Below are 19260 nucleotides of genomic sequence, written 5' to 3'. Positions count from 1 at the left end.
TATTGAGCTGCCCCTGTGTGCCAGGCATCATAGTAGGTATGTCAGATGGAAATCCCTAATCTAGTGAAATCCCCAAACCAAGCTCACTGCCGACTCACAACAATGTCACAGGGCAGCATAGAACTGCCCTGTGAGTTTCTGAGACTGTAACTCTCTGGGAGCAGAACGCTCCTGTCTTCCTCCCACGGAGTGGCTGGTGGTTTCGAACTACTGACCCCGCCATTAGCAGCCTACGGGTAAACACTATACCACCAGGGCTCCTCCCTAATCCAGTGAGGGAGGCAAAATAAAAAGCAAGAGGAAGGAGTAAATGAAATGCTAAGGTAGAAGGTGATAAAGTTAAGACAGAACCAGGGCAGCGTCAGATGTGTCAGGAGGCATTCCACGGCAGAGAAGGTAACCACACAGGACTGGCAGAGGAGATACTTGAGCCCACGTGGCAAAGTGAGGGTGCGAACAGGTGGGTGTCTAGGGGGGAAGCATTCTAGGCAGAAGCAGCACCAAGGCCAAGGTCTGTATGCCTGGCATGTCGCGGGAGCGGTGAGAAGACCGCGGTAACTGGAGCCGAGGACAGGAGAGGGAGAGGGCCAGGAAGCCAGGGCAGGACCCAGGCCTCAGGCAGAGTGGTTAGCGACATTGGGTTTTGCATAGAGCCCCGGCTGCTCCAGCTGACATTCAGAAGAGATCCTTCCTCCGGGCTGCCGTGCTGCAGGTGGGTGTAGCAGGTGAAGGGCAGAAGCAGGGCCCAGGCAGGATGCTGTTGCAGTGACAGTCCAGGCAGGGTCAGGGGTGAGCTGATGGTGGGGTGGGGTGGGGGCAGGATGGGGGTAGGGAAGTGAGGCCTGGAAGATGAGAAGGGAAGACTTAGGTTTCTGCCAGGGTGGTAATTGTGAGCATGGGGGTGGGGAGTGGTCAGATTAGGACGAAAATGCCTTGCTTAGAACCACTCAGCTTGGTGATGATTCACCTTCTTAGGGGAATGCTGTTCCCATACCTTTTTCTGTGAGAGGCAATTCGACATTTTTCTGTTGTGTTGTGGGATTTATATTTGCATTCTTACTACTTGTTCATTCACTCACTCACTCATTCACTCATTCTCTGGTCTGGCATCTCATACTGTTTTCTCTTTTCCATCTTAAGTTCACTTGTTTATTGAGTGTTAATTATTCCCCTCTTTGCTCCTCCCCCCCCCACTCTAGAACATAAGCTCCAGGAAGACTTGGACTTGTCCAAACTGTTCACAGGTGTGTTCCCAGAGCCTAGCCTATGAGAAGGCACAAACCTTCTTTGCTGAAACATTGAGTGTATTTTCCAAAGGGCTGTCTAGGGATAGGTTGGGGTCCTGCCCACCAGGTACTGTTGATCTTGGGAACCTAGATAGAGACTGCTCGCTCAGCACCAGGTCAGAAGAGTTGGTGGGTCATTGGTGGGAGCTGGAATGGGGCCAGCCCAGCCTGGTCCTTGGAGTGGCCCGGTCCTCTTTCGGAGGACAAAAAGAGTTGTCTAGGAATGGTGAGGTCAGGACAGGCACATGCATGAGGCAGCTAGCATGACTCCAGCCAGCTAGGAAGGAGTGGGGTTCAACGTGACCCAAGTCCTGTCCTGAACCTTCAAGATGGGGGTGGGTTCTGAGCTTGGCCTTGGGGTCCCAATTTGCCCTCCTGGGATAGTCCTCGCTCCTTTAGTGGGGATGGGGTGGGGGCAGCACAGGGGAAGTCGTCCAGGGCTGGCACGTGGCACACTGCCATGCACTGAGCCCCATGCCAGCTGGGCCCTTCTGGGAACTGTAGGCCGGGCTGGTTGAATCAGAGATGGACACGCAAAGCGGCTGCTGTGCTGACCAAGGTCGCCCAACAGGGGGGCAGCTGGGATGTGAACGGCCACGTCTTTTCACCATGCATCCATGGAAACATCACGAACACGTGTCCAACGTGCACCCCGTGCATAGGAAACGGATGTTCAGGCTTGGAAAACCCCTGTATAATGCGCAGGTTACACACATGGTAGAGCTGCCTGCATTCAGAAAGAATGTGCCATCTGCTTCATCATGGTGCCAAAAAAGCTCCCCTCAGGTTCCCCGCCCCCCAAGCTGCCTGTCCTCACAAGAGAGGCTGAAGGGGAACGTCTGGCTTGGGTGGGAGCTTTCTTGCCACCCTGGCAGCTGCTCCCCAGCTCTGTCCCTTGGATGGCAGTCTTTGTTGCTGGCAAGGCCCTCAGCACTTCTACCTCCACAGCTGAGCTGCCGCAGATGGCTGCTCAGTGGGGCTGTGCCCACGTCCTGGTTCCAGAGGGGACACATCTCAGCCTCGGAGAAGGGGCTCCCCAGGCCCCTTGTCCAGGACAAGGCTCCCCGGCAGGCGTCACTTTGCAAGTACAGCATCCCTATAAGGCAGGTAACCCTCGGATGCCCTGATGTGCAGAGTAGAAGGCGATGGTATTCCCTGTCAACCGACAGCTGGAAAAAGACCACAGGAACCACGAGTCACTTCACCACTCTCCAGCCCCACGAGGAGTGGAAGTGAACAGGCTCCTAGATGACCTCCCTGGGCTGACATGGTGGTGCCACCCTTGCAGGCACAGGGACTTCATGGGCCCTCATGATTATACATGTATGCATATATATGTATATATTCCTTTTACAACCACATCACAGTGCAACGAGCAACATTGGGCAATTAATGCATTATCCACCCCCAGCCCCCGCCCCAAGAACTCAACTCTGAAACAAAGTTCTGAGTGTTTGACTTTCATATTAAATGGGTGCCTGTCAGGAGGAATTACATGGCTCCTAATGAAAAACGCAGACTTTATAATTAAAGAGGTGCCAGTCTTGCCAGGTAGCAAGAGAGGAGAGGGGATGGGGCAATAAGAATGGGAGAGGGAAAAGGGGGGTTCAGAGGGAGGGGTGAGTAGAAGCCAGGGAAGTTTCCCGACAGGGCAAGGAGTGTGGTTTCCATGCCAACACCCAGATGACCTATGCTACTAAGGCTGAGGTTGAGTGCCTTAGAGTTTGCAGGGCATGTTCACAACCTCTGTCACTTCGCATTCTACCACATCCCAGCAAAGCAGATCTTATTAGCTCTGTGTAACAGAAGAAAGACAAAACCAAACCAAGACCAAGCGATGGTCTCAACCACACACCTAGTCTGACCACCATGGCTGAACCTCAACCTCTTCCAGGCTAGCCCAGGTAAGCTACAGCCACACACAAGACCTAACCTGGATGCCCTGTGGGGATGCGAGTAACTCAGGACAAACCCTCTGCTGCTGAGCAAGGGCTCAGAGCTCCCAGCTCATCCCAGCACAGAGGGGGAAGGTCTTGAGGGGAGGCTGGTACAACTCTGGCCCAAGCTGGGCCCCCGGGGAGGGGGATGTAAGAGCTCAGAAGCAGAAGAGCCAAAGGCTTGGCTCTCTGGAGTGGAAACCATATATCTAGGCTCACTCAGAGAATGAGATGGAGCTGCGCCCCACCCCACCCCCTCTGTCCAGAGCTTTCCCTGCCACCCACTTTGGATGGCTCTTTCTGGGCAGGCCTTTCTGCCTGTCAGAGGCAGATGCCAGGGGAGGGGCTACCAGATCAGCCTACTTTGGAATCCTTCTGTTACAGACTCCTTCACCTTTCTTTGCTTCAGTGGTCTTGCCCGTGGCCTTGATGGACACGCTGTGTGCTCTGACCTCGCATCGGCAGAGGGCCTCTGGTCCACAGCAGGGCCTCAGCCACGGTGTGCTTCTTCCTTCTCCCCCAGGAGCCTGGTCTTTTCCCTCCAGGCTGACTGCCTCCCTTCCCACCCCCATAGGGCCTCCCCTCTGACAGGCACCTCATTAGCAGAATCTCTGTAAATAACGCCAAGTTGGAGTTACAACAAGGTAGCTCATTAGAGGCACTTCGCTTGTCTCACTTCCCAATTAGTGTTACTGTGGGTGCAGTGCTAGGACTGCGTGTGACAGGATGCCCGTGCCATATCATGAGGCCGGGCAACCTAGACCATCCCTCTCACCCTGGGGGAGCCAGCAACAGTGGCCGGAGGGCCAGAGGTCGCATCCTGGGTCAGGTGGTAGAGCATCAGCTTCCCCTGTGGTAGGCAGGCCCTTCGTCTCCAGACACCCCAGACACAGGCTCAGACTTAGGGCGTTTCAGCTGGAGGCTTCAGTTCTACTACCCCACCCTTGGTCCATTCCCTACATTGTCCTTACTCCAGATCTCCACCCCAGGAGGCTCCCTCAAAACTGACCTGTATCCCTCCTCCTGAGTGGTCCTCTGACCCTCTCTCCTGAGTGGCTTCAAACTTTCCCACAGCAGCTTCTGGGGACAACACTCTCCTCCCAGCACCCTGAAGTCATCAGGGACTCCAGGCTAGCGAGGACAAGAAGTGCCAGAAGAGGCTGAGGGGTGCAAGGTCAAGATGCCCCCACCAGGGGGCAAGACGGCCAAGTTGCAAAGTTCCTCCATATTTAACACATGAACAGAGAGCCTCTGAGAGGTTCAGTCCCCTGTGCTGGATCACCCACCTGCTTGCTGGGTGCAGTACTGGCGCCAGAGCCAAGGTCATTCTGAAATCTGCCAGTCTGGTCACCTGGTCCAGCAGGTTAACGGAAGTGGACAGATTCTCCGCCGCCCCGCCCTCCCCACTCTACCACAGCCCAGTTTGGATCTCACTAGAGCCGACTGCGCTTCCTCCCCCTTTCATTTTGAGTCTGCACTTTCTGCTTCACTTTGGGAAGGACGCTGCTTCTAAGTTCTCTCCCCTTTCTCCTGCCACCCCCCCCCTCCAATCGATAGCTTAGCTGGGCAAAGCAGAAGACGAAATTTACATTCAATTGTTTCCATGGCAACCACAGCAGGCTGGACTAGATTCTCCCATTCTTGGGGACACTGTTACGGGAGAAGAACCAGGTATCCAAACCTGGCCTCCCGAGAAAGTGGTAAGAATTTGAAAGAGAAATTGAAAGGGCTGGAGTCCCCTTGACCAACATTCTCTGGCTGTGTAGTACAGGGGGAGCGGGGAGAGGGAGAGATCCTTTCTTCTTGTCACTATATCGGAGGAGCAAATAACTTGTACTGCGGCCCTCAGCATCACCGTGGCTGACACAGTTTCAGCGTTGATGGTGTGCCAGGCTTGGCGAGAGGGCTAAAGCATTGGTCCCTCTAGTCTTTGCCTCACCCTTATGAGGTAGACACTGGCGTTAGCCAATTTGGCAGATGAGAAAAAGGAACCACAGAGTATTGAACAGCTACGCAATATAGCATAACTGGTAAGAAGCAGAGCTCTGGAATTGAACCTCTGTCTTGCTGGACTTCCGAGCTGGTGGCTTGAAACGTTCTGCAATGGGGCAGTGGCATTCGGAGCTCCCTCTACCCAGCTCGGGTTCCCTTGCACAACTTCTCTGTGTCTTAGTTTCTTCAGCCCCCAAATAAGGGTTAAGCAATGTCTTCCTCTCAGGTTTGTCGCATGGATTAAAGGAGCTGGACCCGACAGGCATTTGGTGCAATGGCTGGCACGCGGTGAGAACGCGCTGTGACTAAGGGTCTGTTTGCCACACCATGGGAGAGCGGGATTGGTGCTGAAGTGAGTGAGATGAAGGAGTGTGAGGGCAGTGAGAGCCCAGAGTGGTGGCAGCAAAGTCTGGGGCTCAGGGAGGCTTCCTGGAGGAGGTATTGACTGTGGTGAGCCCTGGAAAGTAAAGCAGGAAGGGCTGCATAGGGAGAGGCAGGGGCAGGCAAAGGGAGAGGGGCATTTGAGGCAGAGATTGTCAGAGAGGAAGGAGGGGGGCTAGCGTGGGACGGAGGTGTGAGGAGTGTGTTATCAGCTGTATCGGAAAGACGAGGAGGGGTAAGAAGTGGGAGGGGGCAACACCTTGTGATTTCTATCCATTCAGCATCTACTCCTCTTCCCGGCTTTCGTCGCTATACCCACTCTCGCTTTCATGATCTTATTCTCACTCTTTATGGTTCTGACTCCTTGGGCCTACGAATGGGCATGTGACTCAGTCCTAGCCAGTGAGAGACTGACTTCCTTCGGGCTACAGTGATTGGTTAGGGGCTGGGCACATGACTTCAGCAGAAAGCCAATCACAGTCAATGTAAAACATCACCGATCTTTTGAAGGTCTATTTATGGGAGAAAAAACTTTTTCCTTCCACTGAAGCTGGGGATTGCCACCACGAGAGAAGAATCTACTTGAGCATGAAGGCAACAGAGAGGAAAGTGTACCTAAGAAGTGGCACTATGTTTTGGGAATGGTCCTAGATCTGGTTGCTCCTGATGACCTGAGACTGGTCTGGTGCATGGGCTAGCTGATCACCTTCATGGTGTTCAAGCCAGTGTAAATTGGGACTCTGCCTTCTACAGTTGCAGGAGACCTTCTTAATTCGAGAAGAGAAAAGTGACTAGCAATGAGGGTGAGAGGATGGTCGGATGCTCTTCAGTGTCATGCGGAGGAATTCGAACTTGTAGGTAACAGGCAATTTTTCATGTATTCCAAGCAGAGTGTTGATATGATCAGGTTTGGCTTTTTGAAAGATCCTTCAGGCAACAGTGCGCCAAAGTGATTTCAAGTAGGGACCACTTAGGACTTAGGAGGCTAGTGTGATGGACCAGGTGAGAGAAGATGGGTCTGAGCTCCCTAATGTAATAAATGATCGTTTACCCAGGGGCTTAAAACAGCCCTCACTGATTATCTTACAGTTCTGAAAATCAAAAGACCGAAATGGGTTTCAGTGGACAGAGATCAAGGTGCTGGCAGCTTTTGGGAGGAAATCTAGTTGTTGGCCATTTTCAGCTTCTTCCATCTCCATCACCACTGTGCTCTCTGACACTGACCCTCCTGCTTCCCTACTTTCTTAAAAAGGCCCCATCTGGATAACTCAGGACCACCTCCCACCTCAAGATGCTTATCCTAGCCCATCTGAAAAGTTTCTATGCCGTGTAATGTAGCTTATTCACAGGCTTTGGGCATCAGGGTGTGAACATCACAAGGGACCATGACCTAGCCTGCCACACTGGGATCGTGAGAACAGAGGTTGGAAATGGACAGGAGACAGACATATCAAGGAGGCAGGGTGGCCAAGACCTGCTGGGAGATTGGTTGTGGGTGGTGAGCGATGCCTGCTCTTTCCAGGAGCATATGTGGTGCAAGCCGTCTGCTGAGTGATGTGATATTTTTCAACTCTATCCAGATCTTGGGTGAAGGCTTAGAGGAGACAGGCAGATGACTGGGATGAAGCTGGGGTTTTGCCACGAAGGAGGTGCATTGGAAAGACAATGGAGTGAGGGACTTTATGATTTTGACAACCCAAGCCTTGAATTCATGGATCGTGGAATGTCAATAGGGAAGAGAGGAAAATGATGACAGGAGGTTGGGGTCAATAGTGAAACGAACTTTCCTTTTTGAGAGCCTGCTGTGTGCCTGCCTCTGTGAAGAGCTGAGCCTGTGTCACCTCCTCCTGTGTACAGCTCTGTTGGGAGGTACAGGACTCTCCGCATTCAGCATGTTCCAACAATTGCGTTTGTGTCATTGTTTTGGTTAATGAGTAAAGATCACAAGGAATTGGCACCTTTGGCTATTCTTTCAATGTCGTCATAAATGACATGGCGTGTTGTACTTTTACTGAACAAATGTGTCAGGACTCAGCCTTGGCCTTGACTTGCTGTGTGTGCTAGACAGTCACCATTGGTCACACTATATATTTAAATTATTATCTCTCCAGGAGGTCAGGGATTTTGACCTGTCTTGTACATGACTCTGCTCAGCTTTAGACCCTGGGCTGGCAATAGAAACAAGTTATTGTTAGACCTGATTTGTAGGCAAGGAAACGGACATTTCTAAAAGTCTCTGCAGTCAGTCAATGGCAAAGGTGGCATTTGAACCCAGACAGCCCAGTTCAAGAACCCGAGTCTTTTTCTTGTTGCATGAGAGTCTGAGAGAGTGAGGAATAGGGGCGGCATAATTGCCTAAAAAAAGTGTTCAGGAAAAACTGGAGCCCATGTTTGTGTCCTTTTGATTCCGAGATACAATAGGTTCGGGGTGCTGACTGAGTAAGGCTGTGGCCAAGGAGCTGGGTATCTCAGATAATGTTGGGAGTGCCTTGAAGACTAGAGGATCAAAGCCCAAGAGCCAAGGATACTGGTCATTGTCTTTCCAACTGGAAGGAAAGCCTTGGATGGAAGGGAATCCTCAGAGCCTTCAGCAGAAAGCAGGGCTTGGAGTAGGGCTGTAGATGATGACACCTGGGAGAGGAAGTTGGGAGCTGTCGTAGTCCCTTCATCTGGTGTCAACCTGTCAATCAGGTCGCACCTTGATGACCTCATTTGGAGACACCACGGCAATAAATAGTTCACTGGAGGCCAGCTACGCTCACGCCCTGTGAGACATTCCTGTTGACAAGACACGTGGAGCTATGCTAGAGCCCCGAGGCTGGAGGAGCCACATGGAGACCCACGCCAGCACTGAGATGTTTACAGCACCCCAAGACTTTCCACCCACTAGTCTGTGATCTTCCTGCATTCAGCATCATTGCATGTGTCTTGTGAGCCTGAAGATAACTTTATAGATTGGTATCAGACATATGGGCTAATATCAGATTTATGGGCTTGATCTGGACTGGGCTGGAATGTTTTCTCAATATTCAACTGCTCTTGTATATAAAACTCTCTCTTATACACACGAGTGTCTATGAATCTGTTTCTGTAGTCACCCGGACTAACACAGTAGCCAAAGGGCCATATGGGCTTTGTCTTGGACTGTGACTAAAGACTATTGTCCTGGGAGTCCTAGGGGGTAGCTGGTGACAATGAGAGCGGCACATATGCACACATGGCTGTGGAGGAGAGGGGATTAAGACCATTACCCTCAACAGCTGTGGCATTAGATGGAGCATTCTCCTTCCAATTGTCAAGTTGCCTCCACCTCACGGTGACTCCATGTGGGTCAAAGGGCAACTCTGCTCCATGGTACTCTGCGGCTGGGGTTTAGAAGGAGTTTGTCAGCCCTTTCTTTCAAGGGGTTGCTGAATAGACTCAAACCTTTGGTTGGCAGCTGTGGGCTTTACCTGTTTGCCCCACTCAAGGATCCCTATAATCTCTCTAAGGCCCATGAAGAGACAGTCCTTATCCCAGCCCAGCTCAGAATCTTGATTCTATCATGGAAGTTGGGTGGGATAGGAACCTTTCCTTGCTGTTTAGAGTTTCCCAGCAATGAGCATTGTCTCTGAGCATACTCCATGGCATATAGGTTTTTACTTCCTCTTGGGTACTCTTAAAGGAGCCCTGGTGGCATAGTGGTTACACACTGGGCCACAAGGTGAGTAGTTCAAAACAGTCAGTGACTCCAAAGGAAAAAGAGGAGGATTTGTACTCCTGTAAAGAGTTACACTCTTGGAAACTCACAGGGGCAGTTCTATCCTGTCCTATTAAGTCAAAATTGGATCAAAATCAACTCAATGGCAGTGAGTGTGATTTTTTTGTTCTCTTAGGTTCTGTAGAAAGAAGGTCTCTTGGACAAAGGAAAAACAACCTATCTAAAATCAATGGCAAAGAGGGTAAAGGATGCCTGGTGGGGCTTGATCAAGGGCAATGTAGCCAAGAGGATTACTGAAACCTGAATGAAGGCTGAATGTGACAGTGGGACAAGAGGAAAGTAAAAGGAAATAGAGAAAGGACAAAAGAGGCAAAGGACATTTATAGAGGTCTAAATATAGGCATATACATATCTAAATATATTTGTATATAACAATAGGGAAATAGATCTATGTAAGGCATCAGACAGACATTGGGCCTCTACTCAACTACTTCCTCAATGCAAGAATTTTTGTTCTAATAACTGGGCATTCTGTGTTGCTCACCTGCCCAATACGATTGCTAAAAACAAAATGAGTGCATACACAAATGTGGTGAAGAAAGCTGATGGTGCCCAGCTGTCAAAATATACAGCATCTGGGAACTTAAAGGCTTGAAGAGAAACAAGCAGCCATCTAGCTGAGAAGCAACACAGTCCACACGGGAGAGGCACACTAGCCTGTGTGATCATGAGGTGTCGATGGGATCAGGTTTTCAGCATCAAAGACCCAGAACAAAAAATCATATCAATGTGAATGAGGGGGAGTGTGGAGTGGAGACCCAAAGCCCATCTGTAGGCAACTGGACATCCCTTTACAGAAGAGTTACAAGAAAGAGACGACCCAGCCAGGGTGCAGAATAGCAACGATGAAACATGCAACTTTTCTTTAGTTCTTTAATGCTTTCTGCCCCCACTATTATGACCTCAATTCTACCTTACAAGTCTGGCTAGACCAGAGGATGTACACTGGTACAGATAGGAACTGGAAACACAGGGAATCCAGGACAGATAAACTTCTCAAGAAGAAAAACAGGAGTAGCGGTAACATGAGGGTAGGGGGAAGATGGGGGTAGACAGGAGGGATTGATTGCATGGCCCCCACCCAGGGTGAGGACCAACAGAAACAGGGGTGAAGGGAGATATTGGTCAGTGTAAGACATGACAAAATACTAATAATTTATAAATTATCAAGGATTTATGAGGGAGGGAAGAAATGAGCATATGTCAAGGGCTCAAGTAGAAAGATAATTTGAAAATGATGATGGCAAGTGTGCTTGACACAATGGATGGATGGATGGGTTGTGATAAGAGCCGTATGAGCCCCAATTAAACTGATAAAAGAAAAAGAAAGGATGTCCTTTGTTTTTGTGAAAGGTGGACACTATGTTGCCTTTTCATCTACCTTGATGGTCTGAGTTCATCACCAGGCTGCCTGACTCCCACTTCCACATGCCTCATCCAGCCCCTGGCACCCGCTGTGCTGCGCATGGGGTTGCCAGAAGTGCCAGAGTCCATGCCCCTGGCATGGTCTTCACCCCGGCTGATGGGTTGAGCTACCAAATACCCTGTTCCCTTGTCCTCAGGGGATAAACTCTAAACAGCAAGGAAAAATTTCCCACCCCAAAGTCCCTACCACCTACAGCCCCCGAGAGGTTTCCAGCTCCAGCTGCCAAGCATGGGGTGTTGGTGATGATGCAGCCCCTGCTCCTGCGTTTCCAACCCTTTCTTCTCTTCCCACTGGAGCTGCAGGGACTGTTGCCTAAGCACCCAATTCCACTGGGACTTTTAACTTGGGGTACACTTTGGGAGAATCCAACCCCTTATATGACCCCCCCGATTCTTAAGATAACATATATTTAGAGTAGAAAATTTAACAAAATTCAGAAAGAAACAAAAATGATTATGCAAAGCAACTACATTCCATATTTATGCATTTCCTTCCAGTGACTGATTCCCCAATATTGGTGTTAAGAGTCCTTCCCGAGTGCTGACGATGGCAGAGGGCTCTGTACGGACCACCTGACCATGTCCTAAGGTCAGGACCATTTCTGAATTCAGAGGTAGAGGTTGTGAGATACAGAGGGATGAGGTCACTTTCTCAAGACCACAGTCTGGCAAGTGAACGTAGTTCATTATGTGCCAGCGCATTGCCCAGCGGTTCTCAACCTGTGGGTCGTGACCCCTTTGGGAGGGGTGTCAAACGACCCTCTCACAGGGGTCACCCGATTCACAACAGTAGCAGAATTACAGTTATGAAGTAACAATGAAAACAATTTGAGGGTTGGAGGGTCACCACAACATGAGGAACTGCATTAAAGGAGGGCGGCATTAGGAAGATTGAGAACACTTTCATAGACCTTCCTATTTGCTTACCCTGGACATTTTCCTGTCTTTTTGCAAAAAACAAAAAGAGAGTTTTTTCCACCTGGCTTCATAGTCATTTATCCACATAGTCATTTACCCCACATTATATTTTCTGTTTTCGTGTTCTCTGTGTCTCTCTTCCCATTCTAAACGATACCCCAACAAACACTTTCGAATATCTAACCTTGAACCATTTTTACGCTTCGGAACTCCTTCGTCAAGGTTTCGTTTTGTTCCACCCACAATACTGACAAGACCTAGACAACGTGGTTCCCTGGCCCACCCCACGTCGTGTCATCTAGTTGAGGAGTAGAAAGTGGAGCTGGGGACCTTCCCAAGAGGAGAATAGACTCCTTGCAGAACCCCGTGAGGGTCATGAAGTGCCACTCAGTGGCCAGGGAAGTGGCTGCTGCTCACTCAAGTAGACATGGAAGATTGACTGGAGGAGCAGGCATCCGGCCTTTGGTTCTGGGACCTTACTGTCATAGTAGAGTGACCCTTGGGCAATAGCCAGGCCTCCTCAGCCAGACAATTGAGCAGCCAGGGGCTCCTGTACCTTCCCCAGCACCCGGGGGCCACTCCCCAATGCACAGACCCCAGAAGCTCACTTTCGGAGTGTCTCCAATCCAGGTGTGAGGGTGAGTGTGTGCAGGGTGCTGCTCTCGGCTTCCAACAGTCTGATGCCAGTCAGGAAAGTGGTCCCAGCGTTGCCAGACTCCTACTTTCCAAAGAAAATGGAGAAATAAGAACTTGTAATGCGAAACTTCCTAACTTTTAAGGCTAACTGTAGACTCAGTTTTACTTTCAAGTTTTAAGATAGTTTCTTTTTCCCCCATTGAGTTCAAAATCAAACAGTGGGAAGAGTCCCCATCTTTTCCTGCCCTCCGTGTGCACGGTAACCTTCTTATGGCTCCTTTCAATATGTCTTGAATGTGAGCAAACATCTACAGATCCGTATGCTACTCCATTTATGACACATAGGTATCTGATGTATACTGCACTCGTGTCGTACACAACTTGTGCCTATTGCACGATTGTATGGGCATACCGCGGTCCATTTGACCCAGAGGTTCCTGTCTGCAGCTGATTTTGCTCCAACATCTGAAGACATTTTTGAATGACACGAACAAGGCGTGGACCTCACTGTCATCTGAAATAGAGCGTACTGCATGAACCTGTGTATACAATGAGAGAGTGAAATACAGTATATTACATGAACCTGCATATGTACTGAGAGAGTGAAATAGAGCATACTGCACAAACCTGCGTATGTAATGAGAAAGTATTCTGTGTTCATGTGAAACTCACATTTAAATGGACAGCTCATATTTTATCTCTTCACCTTAAAATTTCCCTTATTGTTGAAGACTTGGGTTGTTTACAGACACTAGTACAGGAGAAATAACCGTAAAGAAGATTGCACCTCCTCTTTCGTTCATGTGTGACGATACCTGTAGGATAAATGCCTTAGAGTGGAAACATGGTAGATACGATCACATCACACTCCGTGGGGTGGCCGGGAGGGGCATCCCACTTTGTACTCCCCCCATATTTCCCCATATTTCCCCGCAGCTTCACAAACAGTGTGTGCTATCAACCTTTGGGGATGTTGACCAATTTGATCCGTGAAAAATGTGACTTCATTCCTTCAAATCACAGTGAGACTATGCAGGTGGAACATGTGAATCAAGATTTTTTAAACATCAGCCTCTGATTAGCCCGTGGCAAATGAGTTTACTGGGTCTACTGCATGTCGACGGTCTCCAGTCTGCATTAGGGCTGTGTGTAGAGAAACCTCCAGCCCAGAGAGGTTAATTAAGCCCACTGAGGTCACACAGCTCTTGAGGGGTGGGGCTGGGATACGGGAGGCCTGATCTGGTTGCCTCCTCAGCTCAGCATCTGTACACTGTGCTCAGTCAGTCTTTGTACAGAGGTGACGGGACGTGGGCGGCTGCGGGGATGGGCTGTGGCCCACTCTCATCCCCTGTTCTCTTTCCTCACATCTTCCTCAAATCCCTCTTGTCTCATCATTGATACTTGTCTAACATACAGGGGTGTCTGAAGCCACTGTGGCCTAAAAGGGCACACGGAGGGGCCTTGTTGAAGCTGGACAGTCGTGTTTGATTCCACTAATTGGTTAAATAGATTCCCCTACATGTGCAGCCTGGAGCTTTCTGCTTCAATAAGGCATAATATTAATTTTAATTAAATCTCTGAAGGCTTGGCCAAATAGTTTCATTTTCTGAACATGTCCCTTAATCAGGGAGTGTGCATATTCTCCTGAGAAAAGGCCACTGAGAAGAAATGCCGTCCCTGGAGACGTCTCCTCTGTCCCTCTCCACAGCGCTGGGGAATGTTTGGAAGGAGAAGGAGGGGCTTGACTTACAAGGAAAGTATTGGGGAGAGATGGCAGCAAGAGTCTCCAGAAGCCCTGCTCTGTGCCCGGCTTGGGCACTTGGGATGGGAAGGAAATTTAAACGTTGGCCATGAAAAGTTGACCAGAAAATTCAGAAGTTTGTTTAGGGCTACCTAGCTGCTAGGTATGGGGTCAGGATGCCAATCTGGGTGCGTCTTACTTCAAAGTCCATGGGGTTGGCTCCTGTAGTTTTTCCTCACCCATTGCCCACTGTGTCTTCTGGTACCAGTGCTTGAGTTTTCCACTAGGGAAAGACCCATCTCCCACTCTCACCACAGACCACCATGCATGGTCACATGGCCCACTCCTGACCAATCATATCATTCTAAATTCGTTGTCACCATGATTGGACTACGGGTGGACACATGTCCCATACCCGTCCATTGACATTTCATTCTGGGACCCTGGCTGGAATAGGTGGGAAAGAATCGCTTCCCTTCTGGCTGCAGGTGATTTGAGGCTGAACCGCCATCTGGAGCGCCTCCTTTGAAGTAGGAAGGCAGCGCTGTTCTTCAGACAAGCCAAGGGATGGAGGCAAGGGTGTGGGGAAGACACGAGGAAAGGAAATGAATGCATTGCTGGCCTTGAGTCCCAGGATTTACCCATGCCTGCGCACATAGACGACCTTGAACTTGTAAAGTTAATGCAGTAAATTCTTTCCTTTCCCTGTTCGTTTTTCTCTCTCTCTTCCTCCCTGTTCTCCTGTTCCTGCATTTGCTAGATAGTGCTTTGCACCAAAGCTGCTTTCCTAATGAGGTGTTTGAAAAACATTTTTTGGAGGGTCACTTTCAAGTCTAAGCATCATTAGCGGTGGCTACTAAGGGGTGGAACCTGATAAATGTTATAACATGGATAGACCTTCAAAACCTTATGCTGAGTGAAATAAATTGATACCAACCCACAACAACTCCCCTCCCCCGACATACATACAATAGCCTGTAATTCCTCTTGCCTGAAATACCTAGAGTGGACAAATGCTTGGAGACCTAGGACCTGTGTGGGAGGAAGAGTGGGGAGTTACTGCTCAGTGGGGACAACGTTCCTCTTTGCTGTGATAACAAGCATTTAGAAATAGATAGGGGTGGTGGTGGCACAGTATGGTGAATGGCATTCATGTCACTGAATTGTATTTTTTAAAAATGGTTAAATTGGCAAATATCTTGTTATATATATTTTACCATAAACACCAAGAGGGGTGGTAGTGAATGGGCTGTGGCAGATCCTGCTTCCTGTCTTCCCTGTCCTTGACTCCAAACTGCGTCCTTGCCTTTGATTGGGCTCCTGGACCAGCAACCTTGCCTCTCAGCCCTGGCTCTCCTGCCCCTCAGGCCTCGGCATGCACCTCTGATCTCCCTCTGACTCATGTCCTGTGAATTGGATGACCACTAACCTGGCCCCGTACAAGGTTGGAAATAACCGGATCCTGTAGCTCTTCGAAGACCTGGATCTCAATTGGGTCAAAGTGCCTGAAATATCTAAGGCTGTCAGGAGGCCTGGAGGTCATGCTGGAAAAACAAGAAGGAGGATTTTATCGGTTGGTGGGATTTTTGCTTGTAGAGCATAGCCTTTCTGAATTCCTTGAATTTTCTAAAGTGATCACGCATCATCTTGGCAAAAAGAAAATCAATTATTATTTCAAAATCAATGGCAAAAGTGATCTAGGAACTTTTTGAAACCAAAATATCACCAATCCTCTGTCACCACGAGCAAATGCAGGTGCCCACTTTCTGAGTCTTTCCAGCCGTAGGATCAGTTCGCAAAATTTTGCCAACCCCGTGGGCAAAACGTGGAATGAGACTTCTTGTTTTAATTTGTAGTCTCCTGATTAGTGAGACCGAGCTGCTTTTCATATGTTTATGGGTTGTCAGTCTGAGTCTGTGTGTGAATTTCCAGTTTAGATTCTTCCTTATTGTTTCTGCTGGGTTGTTTGTCTTTTCCCTGTTACTGTTAAGGACTCTGTCTCTTCTGGACATTAGTCCTGCTCCTGTAATAAATGAAATATTCGCTCCCCCTCTGCCATTTGTGTTTGAGATGTTTTGGGTGTTCATCCCTGTGTGGAACTGTGTGCATTTTGTAGAGACCAAAGGGTTCTGTCTTCTTAGAGTTTTGCTTAGAAAGGCCTGCCCCCAATTTTATTGGTTCTGCGTCTTTTCTAGTATCTTTAGGTTCAGATGTTTAATCTATCTGGCATTTACTTTTGTGTATTCTCTGCAGTGGAATGCCAATGTATTGGCATTCCCGTATATTCTGAATTTTGCGTCCCGTGTTCTTTGTAGTTATTATACATATTATTATTGGACATTCTTGTGCCTTTCACGGGGACCTGAGGAATCGACTTGGTAAGTCCCTCCCTCAGGACAATTCTGTTGACTTTTGGATCGCTGAGCCATTGGATGCAGAGAGAAGAGAGTGAACACTTTTTACACACTTATTTCTTGGCTCCTCCACCATCATCGTCCATGCCATGAGTCTTTCTTACCTGACATCGCTTTGTCCTTTGATCCCAGTCGCCACGGGTCCATAGGAACCTACTCTAATACATTTAGTAGGTGTCTTTGGCTCACTGGGAATTCTCATAAAGTATTTACTATTATCCAGGGTCAAAGATGCTTTTCTTTATTTGACATTGGCTTGTGTGCCACAGAAGATTGAAGCCAGTTTCAGTTACACTTGCTCTCCTCTGAGAACCACTCTGACCAGTGTTGAGAGCTGATGGGTGAGGAATCTGTTGGGATTTTTTAAAGGCTCTGACCCTTCCCTTTTCTTTCTCGCTTAAAAAATTAAAATAATTCATTTTAGCGATTTCCCCCTTTTATTTGTTGGAGTATCACACATTCAAAGAAAACTATATGACATGTAGTCGTACAGCCTACCTCATCAAAAAACACTGACTGTGTGTATCCCAAGAAATGCCCTGTATTGGTCTTAAAAAAATCATTTTATTGGGGGCTCATACAATTCTTATCACAATCCATCCATCCATCCATTGTGTCAAGTACATTTGTACATTTGTTACCATCATCATTCTCAAAATCCCGTATTGGTCTTTATCTTCCTTTTTACTTCTCTCCCCATGCATCCTCCCTCCATCCCTTCTTGTTCCTCCCCTCTCCCCTTTTCCCCTGGCCTTGGCCTTGACATAACCTTGGAAGTATTTCCCTTTGGTGTGAAAATCATTTAAAAATCATTTTATTGGGGGCTTGTACAACTCTTATCACAATCCATCCATCCATCCATCCATCCATCCATCCATCCATTGTGTCAAGCACATATGTACATTTGTTGCCATCATCCTTTTCAAAACATTTCCTTTCTACTTGAGCCCTAGGTATCAGCTCCTCATTTCCCCCCTCCCCCTCATGAACCCTTGATAATTTATTAATTTTTTTTCATTCTTGCACTGTCTGATGTCTCCCTTTACTCCCTTACCTGTTGAAAACCATTTTTCATGTGTCTTCCTTCCTGTCTAAAGATGGTGTCATGAAAAATATCTTTATGAGATTGACTAACCCTGCTGATTATAAGGTCCACCAATTCTGTCCATGTTAGGAGGTGTTTGGCAGACTTGTCCTTGTTTTTGAAGACTGCATAATATTCCACTGCGTGTCTGTTCCAGACTTTGTTTGCACATTCCTCCACAGATGGGGTTGTGATTTTCATCTTTCTGTTATTATAGAAACTACCGCAATAAAGAGGATGTGCATATGTCTGTTCATGCTCCATTCCTTATTTCTTCAGGGCAGATACCAAGTAGAGAGGCTGGAGGATCATGAGGTACTTGTATGTGTTTAAGGACATGCCAGACTGTTTTCCATAGTGCTTGTACAATTTTGCACTTCCGCCAGCAATGCACGAGTGTTTCCATCTCTCCTCAATCATCTCCAGCATTTATTATTTATGTCAATTACCCAGTGATTTACTAGTAAAGTGCTATTCGGTTTCCCTTCTATTCCTATTTTATTGTCTTTATCAAGAATGGATATTGAATTTTATCAAAATTCAACAACTCGGCCTCGGTGGCTACAATCACACAGTTCTTTTGTTTTGTTTATGTGGTAGATCACATAGATAGGTTATCTAATATTGAATCATACTTACATACCTGGTACAAACCCACCTGATCATGATGTATTATTCTAAACAATGTTTTTTTGTAGTCTGCTGTTTAGAATTTTGTTGGAAATTCCAGCATCTGTATTCATAAGGGATCTTGGTCTATAATTTTCAATTCTGGTGATATCTCCAGTCACTGGAAGCAGCTGAGCATCACCACTTTAAACTCCCTCATGGGACAGTTCAAAGATTTATCCTTCTTCAAGATCTCCTCTGGGCGCACATCTGCTTGTTCGCCTGTTCACCGACTGGATGGCAGAGGAGCCCAGCATATATCTGAGTGCAGACCAGCAGACAGGCGTTTTGATTCCTGGGTCCACGGAGAGATGCTTAAACTCTTTTATGCTGACTTGTCCCCTGACAGAAGCTCACCTACTTCTGTACTCCCCCATGGATGGCTCATTCCCTCAGTATTCTGGGGGAAGGTTTGCTACCGTTCAGTCCCAAAGCGTTCCATCCAGATGTAAATAGTAAGCCTCCAGTTGACTGGAATCTCCCTACTGAGCCATAGTGCAGTGAGCAGCCACGACCCTCTCAGTCCCAGGGGATGGGAATCTGTGAATTTCCTGCCTGATTTCAACCTCATTTGCTTCTTCCCAGCACAGACTTGACATATGTTGCCAAGCCCCACTCCTGCATGTGTGTTGGAGGTGAAGCGTTCGTGCCCTCCCTGGTGTTAGTGAGGGGCAGGTGTGGAGGTGAGCGCCTTTCCCCTCTCCTCTGCTGAGGTCCAGAGTGCTGCTGGGTATCCTGCTGGGCACAGAACCTGCCGGGTTTTTCCTTTCTGAGATTCTCTGGGTCAGTTCCTTTCTCTGCAACATCCAAGCGCAGTGGGCAGAGGTTCCTGCCCTCCAGGGAAGTCCAGAACTCAGGTGCTTGAGTCTTGTCCACTTTTTTGGAAGTGTTTCTGAAAAGGGGTTCACAGAGCCTCTGACTATATGGCCATAATGGATTGAACTCCATGTGTCAAATATTGTAATGTCCCCCATCATTGTGTTTGAATAAATTCCATGTGACCGTTAAGCACCACCC

The sequence above is a fragment of the Tenrec ecaudatus genome, chromosome 5 (assembly GCF_050624435.1).
Source record: "Tenrec ecaudatus isolate mTenEca1 chromosome 5, mTenEca1.hap1, whole genome shotgun sequence".
Lineage (NCBI taxonomy): Eukaryota > Metazoa > Chordata > Mammalia > Afrosoricida > Tenrecidae > Tenrec > Tenrec ecaudatus.
The sequence above is the reverse complement of the archived record's forward strand: the minus strand, read 5'-3'. Positions refer to the sequence as shown.